This window comes from Macaca fascicularis, chromosome 5 (assembly GCF_037993035.2).
Source record: "Macaca fascicularis isolate 582-1 chromosome 5, T2T-MFA8v1.1".
Classification (NCBI taxonomy): domain Eukaryota; kingdom Metazoa; phylum Chordata; class Mammalia; order Primates; family Cercopithecidae; genus Macaca; species Macaca fascicularis.
In genome coordinates this window covers 193,104,752-193,120,361 of record NC_088379.1, presented here as the reverse complement: position 1 = coordinate 193,120,361, position 15,610 = coordinate 193,104,752, and the positions used below count along the sequence as shown (strand labels likewise).

General features: G+C 42.7%; 1 long non-coding RNA gene across 1 annotated transcript in view; it reads right to left on the bottom strand.

Annotated features, from left to right (window-relative positions):
• LOC107129871 (uncharacterized) overlaps window positions 1-13,858 on the bottom strand; it is a 114,577-nt gene extending 100,719 nt beyond the window's left edge. Inside the window, exon 1 of the long non-coding RNA XR_006698414.2 lies at window positions 13,179-13,858. This is a non-coding gene — a long non-coding RNA (uncharacterized lncRNA). The remainder of the gene's footprint in view (window positions 1-13,178) is intronic.
• Between the last annotated feature and the right edge of the window lie 1,752 nt (window positions 13,859-15,610).

The window sequence follows — 15,610 nt, the reverse complement described above, 5'->3', positions numbered from 1 at the left end:
TGAGCTACCGAACATTACATCTTATTCCTTCTATCTAAATGTATTTTTGTACCTGTTAACAATTCTTTATCTCCCCCTGCCCACTACCCTTCCAGACTCTGATAACCACAATTCTACTCTCTATTTCCATAAGATCATCTTTTTACTTCCCAAATACAAGTGAGAACATGCAGTATTTGTCCTTCTGTTTTTGGCTTAATATGCTCCAGTTCCATTTACATTGTTGCAAATGACATGATGGCATGATTTCATTCTTTTTATGGTTGAAGAATATTCCATTCTCTCTCTATAGATGTACCACATTTCATTCACCCATTTGTCTGCTGATGGACACGCAGATTCCATATCTTGACTATTGTGAACAGTGCTGCAATAAACATGGAAGTGCAGACACCTCTTCAATAGACTGATTGCTTTTCTTTTGTGTATATACCCGGTGGGATTGCTGGATCATATGGTAGGTCTATTTTTAGTTTTTTGAGGAACCTCGAAGCCGTTCTCCATAGTAGTTGTACTAGTTTAATTCCCACCAACAGTGTACAATGGTTCCCCTTTTGCCACATTCTTGCAGCATCCCATATTGCCTGTCTTTTTGATAAAAGCCATTTTAAGTGGGATGGGATGATAGCTCATGATTATTTTGATTTGAATTTCTCTGATTGGTGATGTTGAACATTTTTTAAATACCTGTTGGCCATTTGTATCTCTTCTTTTGAGAAATGTCTGTCCAGATCTTTTGGCTATTTTAAAATCAGATTATTTGGTTTTTTTGTTTTTGAGTTGTTTGGACTCCTTCTATATTCTTAGTTACCAATCACCTGTCAGTTAGATAGTCTGCAAATATTTTCTCCCATTCCGTGGGCTATCTCTTCACCTTGTTGTTTCCTTTGCTAATTAAAAAAAAAAAAAAAAAAAATTAAGGCCAGGCATAGTGGCTTACGCCTGTAATCCCAGCACTTTTGGAGGCCAAGGCAAGTGGATCATGGATCATGAGGTCAAGGGATCAAGACCATCCTGGTCAATATGGTGAAATCCCATCTCTACTAAAAATACAAAAATTAGCTGAGAATGGTGGCACATGCCTATAGTTCCAGCTACTCGGGAGGCTGAGGCAGAAGAATCGCTTGAACCTGGGAGGTGGAGGTTGCAGTGAGCCGAGAAGTCGAGATCATGCCACTGCACTCCAGTCTGGGTGACAGAGTGAGAATCTGGTCTCAAAAAAAAAAAAAAAAAAAACATAGAAAAAAAATAAATTAAAAAGCAAACCTGACATGTTAACTGAGTAAATTTAAAGAGAAGCAGTGAATAATTCATATTTGCATACTTAGCAATATTTTCAATGAATAGGAAAATTAGCTACTTTCATGTCATTAAGTAGCCATATCATTTGTATAAATCAGGAATGTGTATAAATGAAAGCAAAGACCGCTGTGAAACAAAAGCGCTAATCTCCACTTGTTCTGCCTTAAAGCCTTTTCCTTCAACTCTTGAAAAGTCCTTTCGTTTTTTTCCCTCACCCTGATTACAGGTAAAACATGACAATCAGTCTTGCTTTGTGCTCCATCCTGTACTCGAAGTAGAAAGACTTCACTGCTCCTTTGATATCAGCCATCCCTTGAGATTACTCCTACTCAACAATGCGGCTCTTGCCTTGAGAATGGCCTTCAAAATCCGTATTCCTTTGTTAGTGATAATTCCTTGTACAATGTGATTTTTCTTAATGCTAGCTAGGATTGTGGTCTGGGTATTGCAGTATTTTGAAATTAAAATTGTGCTGAAGGGAGATTTATTTTCTCAACAGACATCTTTCTACAGTGGAAATACTTTTCCTTTTGAAAAATGAGTAAATGGCCTTATAAAGACTCAAACTTAACACCAAAATACTAATTGCACAGACATTTCTCTTAGATAAAGGACTGTATTTTGTTAAGGTAAGAAATCCAAATAAAAGCACACGTTAACAACTCTACAATTACAAATAACTGAAAATGCTCTCTCTTCATTGGTGTGATGATACTTTGAAATGTATACTGTAGAGCAGACTTACCTATTACAATTTTATAAACAACACTGCATTATATACATAAAATGATAGTCAAGTTATGTTCTCTCAATAGGCTTACCTTGTTGCTTCTCTATTTATTTTCTATAAAATTGTTACTGATTTTTGTAATCGGACCTTGACGTAATCTAGCTTAAAGAAATACAGTAAGTCACCCATTCTCCCAAATAACTTCTCACTTGTGTAGTTTCTAGTCATCATTTCCTTAATTTTTTTTTCAGATCTATTTTATTATTTATTTATTTATTGAGATGGAGTCTTGCTTTGTCACCCAGGCTGGAGTGCAGTGGTGCAATCTCGGCTCACTGCAAACTCCACCTCCCAGGTTCAAGGACTTCTCCTGCCTCAGCCTCCCAAGTAGCTGGGATTACAGGCACCCACCAACAAACCCAGCTAATTTTTTGTATTTTTTAGTAGAGACGGAGTTTCACCATGTTGGCCAGTCTGGTCATGACTCTTGACCTCAGGTGATCCTCCCGCCTTGGCCTCCCAAAGTGCTGGGATTACAGGTGTGAGCCACTGCACCCGGCCACCTATAGGAATTTTTCTGTGAATGAGAGAACCTCACTTCAATTCCTTTCAGAGAAAACATAATCAGAGGTCTGGACCATCAGCAGGAAGAGAATAAAAGTAATTGACTACAGATACCAATGAGCTCTGAAATGCAAGACAAAACGGTTGATGTTTTGTCCTTAGTGTTTTTGTTTGTTTCTTTTTTTTTTTTTTTTTATGAGATGAATCTTGCTCTGTTGCCCAGGCTGGAGTGTAACGGTACGATCTCAGCTCACTGCAACCTCTGCCTTCCAGGTTCACGAGAATCTCCTGCCTCGGTCTCCTGAGTAGCTGGGACTACAGACACCCAACACCTCGCCCAGCTAATTTTTTGTATTTTTAGTACAGACGAGGTTTCACCATGTTAGCCAGGATGGTCTCGATCTCCTGACCTCATGATCTGCCTGCCTCGGCCTGCCAAAGTGCTGGGATTACAGGCACGAGCCACCATGTCTCGTCAGTTTCTTTTAATCTCAATCATGTCTTCTCTTTCTCCCTGTCCTCTGTCCTATTGGGTGTTCCCTACAGTTCCTTCTTGCTCTCACTCTCTTCTCCCTCTTCATACTGCCTAACACACCTCGTCGATGTTCAAACAAATCAAACAACACGTGTCTTTTCCCATCTTCCCTCTAACTACTATGCTCCACATTTCCTTAAATTCCCTTCTCCTGTGTGGTGTGGCCAAAAGAGGAAGAGAAGAGAAATATCACAGCCTTCTACCACTGATGCAAAAACAGAAAAAGTTCAAATATTTGTCTTTGGGTAAGCAGAGATATATATGCTCTTCCCTTCCTTGTAAGAAAGTTTGTGTAGCTTCCCTGACATCTTGCCTTTGCTAACATCACAGAGGCCTTGATTCCTCGTGGGGGTTACTGGCAGAAATCACCCTGACAGAAGCTATTTAAGTGACATGGTAATACAATTAGGATGGAAGTTATCTTTATGGAGGAGAACTTCCTCCAGAACCTGAGATAGCATCTGTGTAACACAGTAAACGTCTACTTGGAGTTATGACAGGCTGAGTAGAAACTCTAGAAAGCGCATAAACATCCCTCTTTCTCACATCCTTCTTTTCTTTCCCCCTCACGCAGTGCCTTAGGGAGTGCATTTTCACAGTGAATTCTCAATAAACACATTTGAGGATCTTCATTGAGTGCACAAAATATCGACGAAAGCCAAGTCATAAAGGATCCAGGCTTCACTGGTGGAAAGGCCAAAGACATTTTCCTCTGCTAATCTCCCTCCTAGAGTGTTCAGGTAGCATGCTTTATTAAAGAGTTTTTTCCAATAATTGTTTCTAGCATCCAGTGACACAGAAAATAATATCTAAGTTTTCACCAGCATCTTACTCTTTCTTTGGCTTTAAGATGTTCAACCACGTAAATCAATACCTGAATAAAAAGCAACCCTGAAATAATCCATCATTTCTCCTAACCCCTTTGATATGAACTTTAAGAACGCTGACAAGCGCAGTTGGTATTTAGATAACCCATCATTGTCAACACATTTTAGTTCATATTTCTTTATTCTTATGACATATTTGCGAAACAGATCAAGAATTATTAACTGCACTTTGTAGCTAAGAAAACTAACGCTCAGGCAGATTAAGGGTATTGCACAAGGCTTCATATCTTACAAAAGACTGAGTTAGGATGGATCAAAGACACGTTTTCTTCCGAGTCTGTGACCCTTCCACCACAGCGTGCTGCCGATTTCTGGCAAAGGATGACACTGACCATAAATCTGTATTGAGTTTGGACTGAATAATATTCTCAATTAGTGGAGTTGACCTTCCATTCCCCCTTCCTCTTCAGGGTGAGACCTCGGCTGTCCTCACTTTTTAGCTCCTACCTGCCCTCTAGAATCGTATGTGTCCTCACGCTGGCCATGGCTGAATAGGCTGCCCATTACAAGGCCATTCTTACGCTTTCTACCCTGTGGCCCAAAAATTCTCTTCATTCTGTCCCATTCAGTGTTACTGAGACTGAATTAGCCTTGTGCATGGAACACCAGTTTCAGAGCCTTACTCACGGTAGGCACGTGCAGGTATGGGTTGAATGGAATTGAACTAACCCATTGCCTCGGGGCACACTGAAATCTTGTAAGAAAATTTTGAAACTATATAGAGAGAAGTTGTTTTAATTTTGGCTTTCTATAATGCTACTTTTCCTTTTTCCTCCACTCCGTAGCACTACTGATTGATAAGACGCATTTTCAGTAATGTTGACTCACTGAGGGTATATCTCACTGTGATTATATCAGAAAACTCAGAATCAAGTATGAAACTTGAAAACATTTCTTCCCTCACTCATTGTAACTACAAGGAGAAAGACCATCTCTGCTTCTTTAGAGTGGTTCCCCCACTGCTGGTATTTGTATTTCAACAGGCACATTTAGTATCTTCACCCGAGGTGGCTTCAGACAGAGCGATAAGTTAATTGTGGGATACGCAGGTCAGGTAGAAACACTTCAAAGATGGGCTTTCCATGCACGTAACTACTTTAATTTCACCACTTCCAGATTTACAACAAATGAGCCGCTGATGAATGTTTGTTTTAAATAATATGGAATCATGCACCAAGGAAAAGAGGCTACTAGAATGAAAGAGTGCAAAGATAGAGGGAACGGGGAGAGAAGGAAATTAACCTTGACTGAGCAGTTACTCTATTGTCAAGTAATTTATATGCACTAATTCTCATTAAATGCTGGAAATCGTTAACAGTACTTTTATGATGTAGGTGACAGAATTGGGCTTGGGGATGTTAAGTGTTTTCTCCCATGCTCACTGCACACTACACCACTTCGCACTTGAGCAAGCTCATTAAACAGGTGCACTCTACGTGCTTCAGGCGCAGTAGTGGACAGATTTGAATCCCAAGCCCCTCGTCCTCCCACTGGAGATTTCTGGTTGTATAAAGAATGCCATGAGGCCAGGCACGGTGGCTCATACCTGTAATCCCAGCACTCTGGGAAGCAGAGGCGGGCAGATCACAAGGTCAGAAGATTGAGACCATCCTGGCTAACACGGTGAAACCCCATCTCTACTAAAAATACAAAGAAAAAAATTAGCCGGGCATAGTGGTGGGTGACTGTAGTCCCAGCTACTCAGGAGGCTGAGGCAGGAGAATGGCATGAACCCTGGTGGCAGAGTTTGCAGTGAGCCGAGATCATGCCACTGCACGCCAGCCTGGGTGACAGAGCGAGACTCCGTCTCAAAAAAAAAAAAAAAGAATGCCATGAGGCTGGGCACAGTGGCTAACGCCTTTAATTCCAGCACTTTGGGAGGCCGAGGTGGGCAGATCAGGAGGTTAGGAGTTCGAGACCATCCTGACAAACATGCTGAAACCCCGTCTTTACTAAAAGTACAAAAATTAGCCAGGCGTGGAGGTGCATGCCTGTAATCCCAGCTAGTCAGGAGGCTGAGGCAGGAGAATCGCTTGAACCTAGGAGGCGGGGTTTGCAGTGAGCCGAGACTGTGCCACGGCACTCCAGCCTGGGCTGGGCAAGACTCTGTCCAAAAAAAAAAAAAAAAAAGTGCCATGTGTGTGTTGTACGTAGATAGGGACAAAGAACTGCGCTGGACTCTTGCTACCCTGAACACTACGCCAGTGGGACCCATTTTATAAGAAAGAATATTTGCTCTGCAATATCTAGTCTACTAAAATGGGGTGAAACATAAAGATACGTCAAATAGTACATATTGCAATCTAGTCAGATTCTGTAATACAAACCTTAAAAGTGAATGAAACCTAGAAACCTAAAATTATTGTCTAAACTTAAAAGAATGTTTAAAATATAAATGGCTATGGATGATTAAGTTTCTGAATTTCTATTCCAACAGCTGAGCATCTATTTCCTTTCTTAACCAGGAACTGAGGAACTAAAAAGTAAATTGAAGCCGGGCGCGGTGGCTCCCGCCTGTAATCCCAGCACTTTGGGAGGCCGAGACGGGCGGATCACGAGGTCAGGAGATCGAGACCATCCTGGTTAACCCGGTGAAACCCCGTGTCTACTAAAAAATACAAAAAATTAGCCTGGCGAGGTGGCGGCGCCTGTAGTCCCAGCTACTCGGGAGGCTGAGGCAGGAGAATGGCAGGAACCCGGGAGGCGGAGCTTGCAGTGGGCCGACATGGCGCCACTGCACTGCAGCCCAGGCGACAGAGCCAGACTCCGTCTGAAAAAAAAAAAAAAGTGAAATGATTTGCCTTAACATACAGTTGTATCTGCCACACACACACATATTTTCAAAGCAGATTTCCCTGGGATGTCAAGGTGCCCTTCAATAATTGTGGGTCTACCTGTGGAAGCTATCATTATGAAGATTAGTTATTTAACACTGACGGATCTGGCACCCTATCAGGCATGAAGAATATGTGCTCAGGGCTCAGAAGACACACAATCTAGATTAGAAAGACAAATCACTGTTTTAAGAGCTCAAGTGGTGATCAGAACCTTGAATTGCAAGTCACCACGTGTACATTTATGAAAAATGTTCTCTCCACTTTCCCTGCCTTAACAGCTCATAAATATCACAGAGATGCGCATGTGAGAATAAGAACATTCGTGAAACTGCATGCAATTCTTAGAAAATATTACTCGTTTTAGTGACTTTATTACTGGACAGTTGTTTACAAATTTAGGAGCAGATTAGCCCACAGATGAATGAATTTTGGTTGAAGGAACAAGAACATGAGAGAGCTTTGAGGTCCTTGTTGGTAATGTTTATACTAACCAATGTTCCATCCTTTCCCATAGGGAGCAGTTGGATTTTTTCACACCAGTTGATTGGTGGTAAATATTTTCTGAATTACCCTGACAAAAGATAAGATAGGAAACATCTCTTCGGGGCACTGAAAGCTCAGGACTACATATGGAGCCAGAAACAAGTTTTTGAACTTCAGCATTGAAATGCAGCCTGGTTTAAAGTTCCTGAAGGCTATTTTCTACCTGCCATCAAACACACTGTATTCATCTGGCCCATGTTAATGCCAAATAATCCCAGAAGAGCCATTTTTTAAAAATTGTTAAGAGCATAGATTTATCATCATCTCAACTGATTTCAAATCCTAGCTCTCTTACTGCCTGGATGACTTTGATCAAGTTACTGAAATGTGAGGAGCCTCGATGTCCCATTACACAAAATGAGAACGATAAGGCCAATACTTTAGAGTCGTTTTAGGATAAGATTGGTTTGTTTTTGTAAAGGAGCCAACATAATGCTTGGCACAGCACAGTTGCTCAATAAATAATAGATACAGTTATTATTAGTGTTCTCACTTATGCACCTTAATTAGTTTGCGCTGCTCTCTACCCACGGAGAGTTAAAACTGCAGTTTTTAGTAATGTGCGATAAACGAAAAAGTGTTTGCTTTGAAATCAGACTTATGACTGAACAATGGACTAATTTTTTCACTGAGCCTCAGTTTTTTCATTGGGAAAAGAAAAAGAGAATAAAGCATGATTAGGACGACAGTTGTGAAAAATCAAGTAAGAAAGTATATGTGCACAAAGGGACTGGAATATCATAAGAATCCAGAAAATGTTATCTTGCAAATGCATAACGTTGTCTTAATACATCACATTTTCTTGTAATTGGGTGTCAATCTCATTCACACCATTGTACATGCTTGAAAGGCATGAGCTGTTTTATCTCCATAATCCCAGTACCTGAGTAGTAAGCGATCATTGATTTTGCTGAGTGAATGAATAATTAAATGTGTATTTTACTTATTCCTCGAAAATGACCACTAATTAGCATTCGTCAGTTTCAGAAAAAAAAATTAAAAACAAAACAAAAATGAACACTAAGAACAGTTTAAAATTTTAAGTTAATAGACTATCCGATGTTTGCATTTTAGTTAATAAAAAAAGAATTCGTACTTACATGCAATATACAAGAATTACTTCTTTTTTTTTTTTTTTTTTTTTTTTTGTGAGATGGAGTCTCACTCTGCCGCCCAGGCTGGAGTGAGTGGCGCAATCTCGGCTCACTGCAAGCTCCACCTCCCGGGTTCACGCCGTTCTCCTGCCTCAGCCTCCCGAGGAGCTGGGACCACAGGTGCCCACCACCACGCCCAGCTAATTTTTGTATTTTTAGTAGAGACGGGGTTTCACCGTGTTAGCCAGGATGGTCTCCATCTCCTGACCTCATGATCTGCGCGCCTCGGCCTCCTAAAGTGCTGGGATTACAGGCCTGAGCCACGGTGCCCGGCTTATCTGATCATTTATTTAAAAATGCCTCATGTCAGACTTTGCGTGTCAGACCTTAGGAATATAATAGTGAGCAAAACAAAAACGGCCCGACCTTCATGGAGTTCCAGCACAGTGGAGCAGGCAGGCATTGGCCAAATGATGGCCACAATAAATCCAAAACTACCGCTTTGGTCATTGCTATGTTCACATGTTCAAAATGCCATGGAAGCACATGTAAAAGAACGCCCAATGAGACTTTTTTCTTTTGCTTCCATGTTTTGACTGAGATCCTCTCAGTTAATGACTATATGGAAGATAAATAACCCCTTCCTCCGAGCAAGGCTCAGCAAGAGGAAGCCCAGAATTCTCTGTCAATCCAAATCATCTACCTTCAGGCCTTGAGAGAGGACTAGAAAGTATTTTTGAGAAGGTTCATTGAAAGCCAGCTTTCCTGTACTGGAATTCCCAAGAGTAATAATTCCGCTGCAGCTTCAGTGACTGCCCTGCTCCCCACAAATTCCAGTCACGTATTCGCCTCTGTTGGAGCTGGGGTTGTCCGCATCAGAACAAGTTCAAAGCTCACTGCAGGCTTGGGTGCTGAGGGGCAGAAGCCTGCGGACTTGCTCCATCCACTCCAGAGCGTCGGCTGCATTCTCCAGTTTCGGGGTTTCCGTGGAGTGGCCGCCGGTGCCGAGTCTTGACAGCAGATGGGAAAGGTGGGCGGCCAGAGCCAGAACCGCCCTCCCCGGCGGGGCGAGCCCCTGCGACTCCCGCAGGTGCTGCGCAGCTAAGCTGGGGTCGCCCTGCGAGGATCCCGCTCAACACGGTGGGCTGGGGGCGCCTCCAGAGCAGGAACCGAGGATTTTCAAGGGGTCGTACGGAAAAGAAATGGCCTTTGTTAGGGGTCCCATATAGGACATCAGAGAACTCCTACGGGGACAACCAGGACGCCTATCATGGCAGGAAAAAGGAACGTAACAGAATGCGAGTTTGAAGGAATGCTAGGAAAGCACATTAGCAACGCCTTCTGCCTTAGCTTAAGTAACACAATCCTTCCCCATTCGCGGTCATGCCTTTCCTGGGTCCGATTGTGTTTGGCCAAGTTGTTTTTTAAGGGAGAAGGTGACTGACTTAAAACACCTGTTAATCGAAGGAAAGCTCCAGTGAAGCTGAACTACAAGGACAGAAGTAGGTGGGGGGCTGAACACCGGGGCAGAGGAAAATGTCTCATTGGCGATTGGAAAGTGTGGAACGAGGGGCCGGGTGCGGGGGCTCACGCCTGTAATCCCAGCACTTTGGAAGGCCGAGACGGGCGGATCACGAGGTCAGGAGATCGAGACCATCCTGGCTAACACAGTGAAACCCCGTCTCTACTAAAAATACAAAAAATTAGCCGGGCGTGGTGGCGGCGCCTGTGGTCCCAGCTCCTCGGGAGGCTGAGGCAGGACAATGGCGGGAACCCGGGGGGCGGAGCTTGCAGGGAGCCGAGATTCCGCCACTCACTCCAGCCTGGGCGACAGAGCGAGACTCCGTCATAAAATTTAAAATAACATAACATAACATAACATAACACAGAATAGAATAGAATAGAATAGAATAGAATAGAATAGAATAGAATAGAATAGAATAGACAAAAAACAAAACAAAACAAAACTAGCCAGATGAGATGGCGCATGCCTGCAAACCTAGCTTTTTGTCGAAGGCTGTGGTGGGAGGATTGCTTGAACCCGGGAGGTGGAGCTTGCAGTGAGCCCAGATCGCACCACCGCACTCCAGCCTGGGTGACAGACTGAGACTCTGTCTCAAAAAAAAAAAAAAAAAAAAAGTGTTGAATGCAAACAAGGTCCAGAGGTAAAAAGAAAACGCAGACAGGGAGGTCGATCCTAATAAAAGCTTAGAGGATCAGAAAATTATCACAACTGTCCAAACTCTCTCTCAAGGAAAGATGAGGACCCTATTACTGATACTCTTAGTGAAAGTATTCTGGGTCCCATTAACCAGAAAGTTGATTTAAAAAAATAAAAATCTTGCATTTTAAAATTTAATGTACAATTTGCAAAATACATTTGCATACATATTTAATTCACTTTTAAGCATGGGGTAAGGAGAGCTGGGGAGAAGCCTGAGGGCAACCCTCTGTGTCCAGGATAAAGCGGAGCGTCGGGGGTATGGGGAGAATTCACCGCCAACGGGAGGGGCCTGATGTACACGGGTTTCCCTGGAAGGCTCTGTCCGCCGATGACCTTGTAGTTCCCAAATGAACACCTTTGTGGAGCCTCAGTTCTATCCCAGGCCGTTTATCTAAAGAATCCCCCAGTACTTGGGCCTTTTTGTGGAACAAACGGCCTGTGACAGTGACACCGCTAGGCATCAGATTTCCTAGCAGCCCGCTTCACATCTGGAGCAGCTCCTGGTTCCATGCCCTGTGTGATTTCCGTATCCAAATGGTGTTAGTTTCTTGGACTAACTTGCCTATTGATCAGCTCTCTCACAAGTGCAGAAATGGGAATCCATTATAGGCATATATGAAACCTGACAACTGGCTACGTGCATGGAACTCGGCACAGTAACCTGCTTTATACCCAGATGACTGCTGTATACATTTAAAAATCAAAACTATTCCCAGCATACATCCAACCTAGCTCAGTGTTCAATCGCAACTCTATCAGGAAAATCACACATTCCCTGTCATACAATTTCTTTTACTGACTTCACACTGTATTTTCACAGTATCTTTAAGATATGTATCTTTTTCTTTCCTCCCTGTATTTGCACCAGGGCTAGGGCTATGGCTTTGAGTGGTCCTCTATTATCTTGAACTCTGTTCCTGTTCATGCCCTCCCTCCTGCTCTCCAGGCTGTCCTCAGAGTCTCAGCCATCAGCAGGCGCTTCCCCATCCTGGGCCCTTCTACCCCTGGAAACTTGCTCTGCAATCACTCTCATTTTCTGTATCCTTGGGCAGCCCTACTGAACCCTCAAACTTCCACACTTCACAATTTTTTCTTGCCTAGGAGATTTGAAAGCAGAGTAACATATGATTAATCACATGCAAATTCATGCACGTCTTTTCCTTCAAGTGCTCTTTCATCGAGCAACCACAGATTTCCAAATAGAAGGCATTGTAGCAGCTTAAACTATATTGGTCTGTTATTTTTTAAATATATATATATTGACTGACAGTAGACTATGCTCAATATAGTAACGAGAGAGATTTTTTAAAAATAAGACACAGTCCTTACTACAAGGAGAATACCATATGGGGTACAGATAAGAAAATGTCAAAATATAATACACACAGAACAGGATAAGTCTCAAGAGAAGTCCAAACTGGGGGTTATGGGATATTGAAAGGAGCATATTCAAAAAGCTAGATCAGAGCATCCTTTAGAGAAAGGGTACATTTGAGATGGGTGAAATGAATGGCAAAGGGGGTTGGGAGGCGGCTAAAAAGGTTGGAGAAGGCATGCCAAGGAAAAGGAAGAAGGAAAATAACAAATCGTGATGTACAGGGTTATTGGGGAATAACCAGCCCATCTGGAATTTCGAATGATCATTGGAGCCATGAGTCCAATATGCATGGGCCAGGAATTCACAAAATTCGTAGGCAGTGATAGCCTCTGAAAGTGTTATAACAAAGTGGCATGATCAAAGTTCATCAATGAGCCTGTTTAAATGAATTCCCCTTTGAGAAAAACATTGTATTATTAACGGAGCTCTATCAAAATAATTCTGTTCGTGGAGTTGTTGGGAAATATTACATGTAACCAAATGTCCTAACAGGATATGTGTATTACCCATTAAAATGACTACAGTAGAGAAATATCCACTTACCACAGCACATGGTACACATACCATGAACATACCATATATACATATCAAGAACATAACACGGCTTTTTTAGGATTCAGAAAGAACTTCTGAAACTTGTAGCACATGTGAATTACTATAATGAATAGAGACTTGACAAGCTTATTTGGACTGTTTCATGAAGTAGTTTAAATACCGGCAGCAATCTTTTGTTTCATTATAGATATTAGTCAATCCCTGCAACTGGGTCAACGTTACAGTCACAATTTGGTTATGCAGAAGTAACATTTTAATTTTCCTATAATTGAGCTCAGTTTCCTGATTCTACACAGGGTTATCGTCTGCTCATGTGGACTGACCTGAAAATTTATAGATGCTTACGTACATACTTAAATATTTTGATTTCTTAATGAAAAATTTAAACCTTATATCTGAACTGATTCTCACTCCACACACCCCTCCCTCCCTTAGTCTGAGCAAAAGAACTATAAAAACACACATGTATTAGGAAAGAGGCCCCTGGCCTTCCGTCTTGACTGGCTTTCCCAGAGACGTTTAATCTTACCGGGTTTAAGGAGCTCCTCCTTTAATACCAGTCAATCTGCCGCTAACAGGCATCTTTCCAGGTGTGGCCTATTCCACCATCGCCAGCGACCGCTTACTCACATTTTCCCCAAAATGCAGCACCTTCGGTCACACATTTTGCCTCATGTCTTAAATACTCTTTGAGGGTCTACAGCAGACCTTTATACCCATCTCGCAGCAAAGGAGGATCTGAAAGCTTCACGTTCTAAAACAACGGGGCACATACTTCTAATTAAAGGAGCTGCCCATTTTGTGTCCAGAATTGGTGGATTCTCGGTTTTGCTAACTTCAAGAATGAAACCACGGACTCTCCCGGGAAGCATTACAGTCTTTTAAGACGATGTGTGCAGAATTTCTTCCTTCTGGTGGGTTTCTGGTCTCGCTAACTTTCGGAGTGAAACTTCAAGCCTTCCCGGTGAGCGTTAACAGTTCACACAGGCTTTGGGACTGAAGTTGCTCCTTTTTTTCTTTCAGAGGTGGGGTCCCTCCTGGTGGGTTCAGTGGTCTTCCTGGTTTCAGGAATGAAATTGCAGACGTCTGTGGTGAGTATTACAGCTCAAAAAACCAGCTCAAACCCAAGCAATAAACAGCAATAACACTTATTCGTAAGAGCATAAGAAGCTATAACTCCACTAAAGCAGAAGACTCCACAAAGTGGTTGAAGCTTGGGCGGAAAGCCTGCTTTTATTCCCTTATTTGACCCCACCCACATCCTGCTGATTGGTCCATTTTACAAAGAGCTGATTGGCCCATTTTACAAAGTGCTGATTGGTCTGTTTTACAGAGTGCTGATTGGTCTGTTTTTACAGAGTGCTGATTGGTGCATTTACAAACCTTTAGCTAGACACAGAGTGCTGATTGGTGCATTTACAATCCTTTAGCTAGAGGAAAACTTCTTCAAGTCCCCACCCGACCCAGAAGCCCAGCTGACTTCACTTCTTAATATCATTAAGGTCCTCTGCAGGACTGTCCTTAGGGTGCAGCCCTTGCTGTCCTGGCTCCTGTGGTTTCCTTTTCCTGCCAACTTCCACCTCCAACCAAGGCAGAAGAGTGAGAGTGCTCTGGCATTACCTAGGGGCCCAGCGAACCTCCACAACCCAGGTCCGCTTAGGGGGCCCCGCCAACGTCCCAGACCCAGGCGCACTTAGGGGCCCGGCCAACCTCTGCGACCCAGGTCCACTTAGGGGCCTGGCCAACCTCCGCAACCCAGACCCACGTCCAATCCCCAACTCCTTCTCCCATTCCAGGAAATCCTCCTAGTTTCTTTGCTCTGTCATGGAAACCTCTCCTTAGTTCATAGCCTCTATCCTTCCATAGCCTCTGACATACACCTAGACTTGGTGTTCAAAGCTTATAAAATCTGGCTCTTGCTATTTAAACCTGGAATTCAGAAAAGTCTATTTTCTCTCAAGTGCTTGGCTCTTGCAGTTTTTTTTAAAGCCTAACTTTCAAAACTGTTGTTTGCTTTTTGTTTCTTTTCCAAAGTTTATTTTGAAAGTCAAAGCTGATCAATGAGGTATGTAAGTCAAAAATTCTCATGAAGCTTTATTTTTATCCAAAGAAAGAATATATAGAAAACTGTTGACAGTATTTGACTAATGGGCTTAAGGATAAGGTAAGAGGTACCAACAAAGGCTTACTAGCAAACTATTATCATACCCGTATATGGAATATATTAGTCTGCTCAGGCTGCAAAAACAAAGTATCAGTCTCGTGACTTAGACAACAGAAAGCTATTTTCTCAGTTCTCACGGTTCTGAAGGCGAGGAAGACCCAACATCCGGGTGCCAGCATACTTGGTTCTTGCTGAGGGCCCTCTCTGACTTGGAGATGGCTCCCTCCTAGCTGTGTCTCCACATGACCTTTCTCCTGTAAGTGCAGAGAGAGCGAGGTCTCTGGTGCCTCCTCCTTTTTTTTTTTTTTTTTTAGTCAGGGTTTTCTTCTTTCCCCCAGGCTGCAGTGCAGTGGTGCCATCTTTGCTCACTGCAGCCTTGACCTCCTGGGTTCAAGTGGTCCCACCACCTCAGCTTCCTTAGTAGTTTGGACTACAAGCGTGTGCCACCACACCCGGCTAATTTTTTGCATTTTTTGTAGAGACCAAGTTTTGCCTTGCTGCCGAAGCTGGTCTCAAATTCCTGGTCTCAAGCAATCCTCCTGCCTTGGCCTCCCAAAGTGCTGGGATTACAGGCTTGAGCCACCATGCCCAGCCCCTCTTTCTTTTCCTGTGAGGACATTGGTTCTATCAAATTAGGCCCCCACACTATGAGCTCATTTAATCTAAATTACCTCCTTAAATGCTTTATCTCCAAATATGTCTCATTGGGGCTTAGGACTTCAATAATACAAATTTTAGGGGAACAATTCCATCCGTAATGATGGATAATAAGTAAATTATTCGTAAGTAACTTATGA